Source organism: Hippoglossus stenolepis, chromosome 10 (genome assembly GCF_022539355.2).
Source record: "Hippoglossus stenolepis isolate QCI-W04-F060 chromosome 10, HSTE1.2, whole genome shotgun sequence".
NCBI lineage: Eukaryota > Metazoa > Chordata > Actinopteri > Pleuronectiformes > Pleuronectidae > Hippoglossus > Hippoglossus stenolepis.
Window position 1 is genome coordinate 26425597 of NC_061492.1, and position 5209 is coordinate 26430805.

Here is a 5209-nt window from a genome sequence, read left to right on the forward strand (position 1 = left end):
CCAGTGTAGAATTCACTTTTGATACGCGACAATTGTTTGAGTGTTTGGTTTTCTACAAGGTAAGAACAGAGTGCACCGCTCCCAGCGGCACTGCAATGCTAGGTCGATGCGTGGAGAGAAAGGAGCAAGCTCCAAATTTCTGCCCTCATGCCAAAATCTGCTTAATATGTAGTCCTCATATAGAGGACATATCAGATATTAAACTGATAAGAACAGATACTACACTTGATCTTAGCCAAAAGGCCGAGAAGCGATAAGCCCTAAGTGTTGGATGTCCACGCCAAGCTCTTGGCACAAATCTCACTTGTTGTGGTACCCTGTCTGTAGGTGTGCATAATAATGGCTGCTGCTTATCACCTCCGCCCAAGCTCTCCTTTGTGGCGCCTTGATTTCTGACCTAGACAGCTCTTTGACTTTTCACACTTCATAAGGCTCAGCCATACAGCAAAGCCTGCCAAAAATATATTCAACTCATGTTTGTTCCTCTCCACGGAAGTCTTTAGTAAAAGGCGAAAGACTTGTGCGTTATGAAGAGAAACCAGAGTCAGCATGGCCCCCTCTGTTGGAGAGCAGCAGAGGAGCCTCTCGGTCACAGTCACCACCTTCACGGTAGGCCTCTCTTGCTTTCCGCATGTCAGATCCCAGTATGCAACATTCCCAACCCGCCCCCATCTGCCAACCAAAATTATACACGTCTTTATTACCTCCTGCCCTGACTACTGTGATTGGCTTTTAAGCCTGCCTAAGCAATACATCCCTGAACCACTTACATTCGCTCCAAAATGCTGACTCTGGTTTCTCACCAAGTCTCCCAGAAGGTCTTGAGGAAAGCAAGTTTCCATTCTTGACAAACGCTTCTAACTCAATTTGGAATCCAGTTCAAGCTCATTGTGACCCCGTGCATGGTCACGCCACTAAGCAGTGAGCCATCAGAGCGGTTTCACACACTTGTGTGTGCCAGGCCGTTACCTCAGTTTCATTGAGCCAGTGTAGAATTCACTTTGATACGCGACAATTGTTTGAGTGTTTGGTTTTCTACAAGGTAAGAACAGAGTGCACCGCTCCCAGCGGCACTGCAATGCTAGGTCGATGCGTGGAGAGAAAGGAGCAAGCTCCAAATTACTGCCCTCATGCCAAAAATCTGCTTAATATGTAGTCCTCATATAGAGGACATATCAGATATTAAACTGATAAGAACAGATACTACACTTGATCTTAGCCAAAAGGCCGAGAAGCAATAAGCCCCAAGTGTTGGATGTCCACGCCAAGCTCTTGGCACAAATCTCACTTGTTGTGGTACCCTGTTCGTAGGTGTGCATAACAATGGCTGCTGCTTATCACCTCCGCCCAAGCTCTCCTTTGTGGCGCTTGATTTCTGACCTAGACAGCTCTTTGACTTTTCACAATTTCATAAGGTTCAGCCATACAGCAAAGCCTGCCAAAAATATATTCAACTCATGTTTGTTCCTCTTCACGGAAGTCTTTAGTAAAAGGCGAAAGACTTGTGCGTTATGAAGAGAAACCAGAGTCAGCAGGCCTCTGTTGGAGAGCAGCAGAGGAGCCTCTGTCACAGTCACCACCTTCACGGTAGGCCTCTCTTGCTTTCCGCATGTCAGATCCCAGTATGCAACATTCCCAACCCGCCCCATCTGCCAACCAAAATTATACACGTCTTTATTACCTCCTGCCCTGACTACTGTGATTGGCTTTAAGCCTGCCTAAGCAATACATCCCTGAACCACTTACATTCGCCTCCAAAATGCTGACTCTGGTTTTCACCAAGCTCCCAGAAGGTCTTGAGTGAAAGCAAGTTTCCATTCTGACAAACGCTTCTAACTCAATTTGAATCCAGTTCAAGCTCATTGTGACTCCCCCGTGCATGGTCACGCCACTAAGCAGTGAGCCATCAGAGCGGTTTCACACACTTGTGTGTGCCAGGCCATACCTCACTTTCATTGAGCCATGTAGAATTCACTTTTGATACGCGACAATTGTTTGAGTGTTTGGTTTTCTACAAGGTAAGAACAGAGTGCACCGTTCCCAGCGGCACTGCAATGCTAGGTCGATGCGTGGAGAGAAAGGAGCAAGCTCCAAATTTCTGCCCTCATGCCAAAAATCTGCTTAATATGTAGTCCTCATATAGAGGACATATCAGATATTAAACTGATAAGAACAGATACTACACTTGATCTTAGCCAAAAGGCCGAGAAGCGATAAGCCCCAAGTGTTGGATGTCCACGCCAAGCTCTTGGCACAAATCTCACTTGTTGTGGTACCTGTTCGTAGGTGTGCATAACAATGGCTGCTGCTTATCACCTCCGCCCAAGCTCTCCCTTTGTGGCGCTTGATTTCTGACCTAGACAGCTCTTTGACTTTTCACAATTTCATAAGGCTCAGCCATACAGCAAAGCCTGCCAAAAATATATTCAACTCATGTTTGTTCCTTTCCACGGAAGTCTTTAGTAAAAGGCGAAAGACTTGTGCGTTATGAAGAGAAACCAGAGTCAGCATGGCCCTCTGTTGGAGCAGCAGAGGAGCCTCTCGGTCACAGTCACCACCTTCACGGTAGGCCTCTCTTTGCTTTCCGCATGTCAGATCCCAGTATGCAACATTCCCAACCCGCCCCATCTGCCAACCAAAATTATACACGTCTTTATTACCTCCTGCCCTGACTACTGTGATTGGCTTTTAAGCCTGCCTAAGCAATACATCCCTGAACCACTTACATTCGCTCCAAAATGCTGACTCTTGGTTTCTCACCAAGTCTCCCAGAAGGTCTTGAGTGAAAGCAAGTTTCCATTCTGACAAACGCTTCTAACTCAATTTGAATCCAGTTCAAGCTCATTGTGACCCTGCGCATGGTCACGCCACTAAGCAGTGAGCCATCAGAGCGGTTTCACACACTTGTGTGTGCCAGGCCGTTACCTCACTTTCATTGAGCCAGTGTAGAATTCACTTTTGATACGCGACAATTGTTTGAGTGTTTGGTTTTCTACAAGGTAAGAACAGAGTGCACTGCTCCCAGCGGCACTGCAATGCTAGGTCGATGCGTGGAGAGAAAGGAGCAAGCTCCAAATTACTGCCCTCATGCCAAAATCTGCTAATATGTAGTCCTCATATAGAGGACATATCAGATATTAAACTGATAAGAACAGATACTACACTTGATCTTAGCCAAAAGGCCGAGAAGCGATAAGCCCCAGTATGGATGTCCACGCCAAGCTCTTGGCACAAATCTCACTTGTTGTGGTACCCCTGTTCGTAGGTGTGCATAACAATGGCTGCTGCTTATCACCTCCGCCCAAGCTCTCCTTTGTGGCGCTTTGATTTCTGACCTAGACAGCTCTTTGACTTTTCACAATTTCATAAGGCTCAGCCATACAGCAAAGCCTGCCAAAAATATATTCAACTCATGTTTGTTCCTCTCCACGGAAGTCTTTAGTAAAAGGCGAAAGACTTGTGCGTATGAAGAGAAACCAGAGTCAGCATGGCCTCTGTTGAGAGCAGCAGAGGAGCCTCTCGGTCACAGTCACCACCTTCACGGTAGGCCTCTCTTTGCTTTCCGATGTCAGATCCCAGTATGCAACATTCCCAACCCGCCCCATCTGCCAACCAAAATTATACACGTCCTTATTACCTCCTGCCCTGACTACTGTGATTGGCTTTAAGCCTGCCTAAGCAATACATCCCTGAACCACTTACATTCGCCTCCAAAATGCTGACTCTGGTTTCTCACCAAGTCTCCCAGAAGGTCTTGAGTGAAAGCAAGTTTCCATTCTTGACAAACGCTTCTAACTCAATTTGGAATCCAGTTCAAGCTCATTGTGACCCTGCATGGTCACGCCACTAAGCAGTGAGCCATCAGAGCGGTTTCACACACTTGTGTGTGCCAGGCCGTTACCTCAGTTTCATTGAGCCAGTGTAGAATTCACTTTTGATACGCGACAATTGTTTGAGTGTTTGGTTTTCTACAAGGTAAGAACAGAGTGCACCGCTCCCAGCGGCACTGCAATGCTAGGTCGATGCGTGGAGAGAAAGGAGCAAGCTCCAAATTACTGCCCTCATGCCAAAATCTGCTTAATATGTAGTCCCTATATAGAGGACATATCAGATATTAAACTGATAAGAACAGATACTACACTTGATCTTAGCCAAAAGGCCGAGAAGCGATAAGCCCCAAGTGTTGGATGTCCACGCCAAGCTCTTGGCACAAATCTCACTTGTTGTGGTACCCCGCTCAGAGGTGTGCATAACAATGGCTGCTGCTTATCACCTCCGCCTCAAGCTCTCCTTTGTGGCGCTTGATTTCTGACCTAGACAGCTCTTTGACTTTTCACACTCATAAGGCTCAGCCATACAGCAAAGCCTGCCAAAAATATATTCAACTCATGTTTGTTCCTCTCCACGGAAGTCTTTAGTAAAAGGCGAAAGACTTGTGCGTATGAAGAGAAACCAGAGTCAGCATGGCCCTCTGTTGAGAGCAGCAGAGGAGCCTCTCGGTCACAGTCACCACCTTCACGGTAGGCCTCTTTGCTTTCCGCATGTCAGATCCCAGTATGCAACATTCCCAACCCGCCCCCATCTGCCAACCAAAATTATACACGTCTTTATTACCTCCTGCCCTGACTACTGTGATTGGCTTTTAAGCCTGCCTAAGCAATACATCCCTGAACCACTTACATTCGCTCCAAAATGCTGACTCTGGTTTCTCACCAAGTCTCCCAGAAGGTCTTGAGTGAAAGCAAGTTTCCATTCTTGACAAACGCTTCAACTCAATTTGGAATCCAGTTCAAGCTCATTGCGACCCCGCATGGTCACGCCACTAAGCAGTGAGCCATCAGAGCGGTTTCACACACTTGTGTGTGCCAGGCCGTTACCTCAGTTTCATTGAGCCAGTGTAGAATTCACTTTGATACGCGACAATTGTTTGAGTGTTTGGTTTTCTACAAGGTAAGAACAGAGTGCACCGTTCCCAGCGGCACTGCAATGCTAGGTCGATGCGTGGAGAGAAAGGAGCAAGCTCCAAATTTCTGCCCTCATGCCAAAAATCTGCTTAATATGTAGTCCTCATATAGAGGACATATCAGATATTAAACTGATAAGAACAGATACTACACTTGGATCTTAGCCAAAAGGCCGAGAAGCGATAAGCCCCAAGTGTTGGATGTCCACGCCAAGCTCTTGGCACAAATCTCACTTGTTGTGGTAC

General features: G+C 46.8%; 11 non-coding genes across 11 annotated transcripts; all 11 read right to left on the minus strand.

Moving 5' to 3' along the window:
• Nucleotides 1–65: 65 nt before the first annotated feature.
• LOC124854091 lies at nucleotides 66–255 on the minus strand. The gene has a single exon (XR_007034340.1). It is a non-coding gene; the product is annotated as a U2 spliceosomal RNA (small nuclear RNA).
• Nucleotides 256–434: 179 nt separating this feature from the next.
• LOC124853172 lies at nucleotides 435–547 on the minus strand. The gene has a single exon (XR_007033515.1). It is a non-coding gene; the product is annotated as a U5 spliceosomal RNA (small nuclear RNA).
• Nucleotides 548–1048: 501 nt separating this feature from the next.
• LOC124853298 lies at nucleotides 1049–1239 on the minus strand. The gene has a single exon (XR_007033641.1). It is a non-coding gene; the product is annotated as a U2 spliceosomal RNA (small nuclear RNA).
• A 179-nt stretch (nucleotides 1240–1418) lies between these two features.
• On the minus strand, nucleotides 1419–1531 carry LOC124853156. Its single transcript, XR_007033499.1, has one exon. It is a non-coding gene; the product is annotated as a U5 spliceosomal RNA (small nuclear RNA).
• A 493-nt stretch (nucleotides 1532–2024) lies between these two features.
• LOC124854288 lies at nucleotides 2025–2215 on the minus strand. Its single transcript, XR_007034532.1, has one exon. It is a non-coding gene; the product is annotated as a U2 spliceosomal RNA (small nuclear RNA).
• A 179-nt stretch (nucleotides 2216–2394) lies between these two features.
• LOC124853271 lies at nucleotides 2395–2507 on the minus strand. The gene has a single exon (XR_007033614.1). It is a non-coding gene; the product is annotated as a U5 spliceosomal RNA (small nuclear RNA).
• A 498-nt stretch (nucleotides 2508–3005) lies between these two features.
• LOC124854311 lies at nucleotides 3006–3194 on the minus strand. Its single transcript, XR_007034555.1, has one exon. It is a non-coding gene; the product is annotated as a U2 spliceosomal RNA (small nuclear RNA).
• Nucleotides 3195–3373: 179 nt separating this feature from the next.
• On the minus strand, nucleotides 3374–3485 carry LOC124853319. Its single transcript, XR_007033662.1, has one exon. It is a non-coding gene; the product is annotated as a U5 spliceosomal RNA (small nuclear RNA).
• A 496-nt stretch (nucleotides 3486–3981) lies between these two features.
• LOC124854250 lies at nucleotides 3982–4171 on the minus strand. Its single transcript, XR_007034494.1, has one exon. It is a non-coding gene; the product is annotated as a U2 spliceosomal RNA (small nuclear RNA).
• A 178-nt stretch (nucleotides 4172–4349) lies between these two features.
• LOC124853321 lies at nucleotides 4350–4461 on the minus strand. The gene has a single exon (XR_007033664.1). It is a non-coding gene; the product is annotated as a U5 spliceosomal RNA (small nuclear RNA).
• Nucleotides 4462–4956: 495 nt separating this feature from the next.
• Nucleotides 4957–5148, minus strand: LOC124853787. The gene has a single exon (XR_007034126.1). It is a non-coding gene; the product is annotated as a U2 spliceosomal RNA (small nuclear RNA).
• Between the last annotated feature and the right edge of the window lie 61 nt (nucleotides 5149–5209).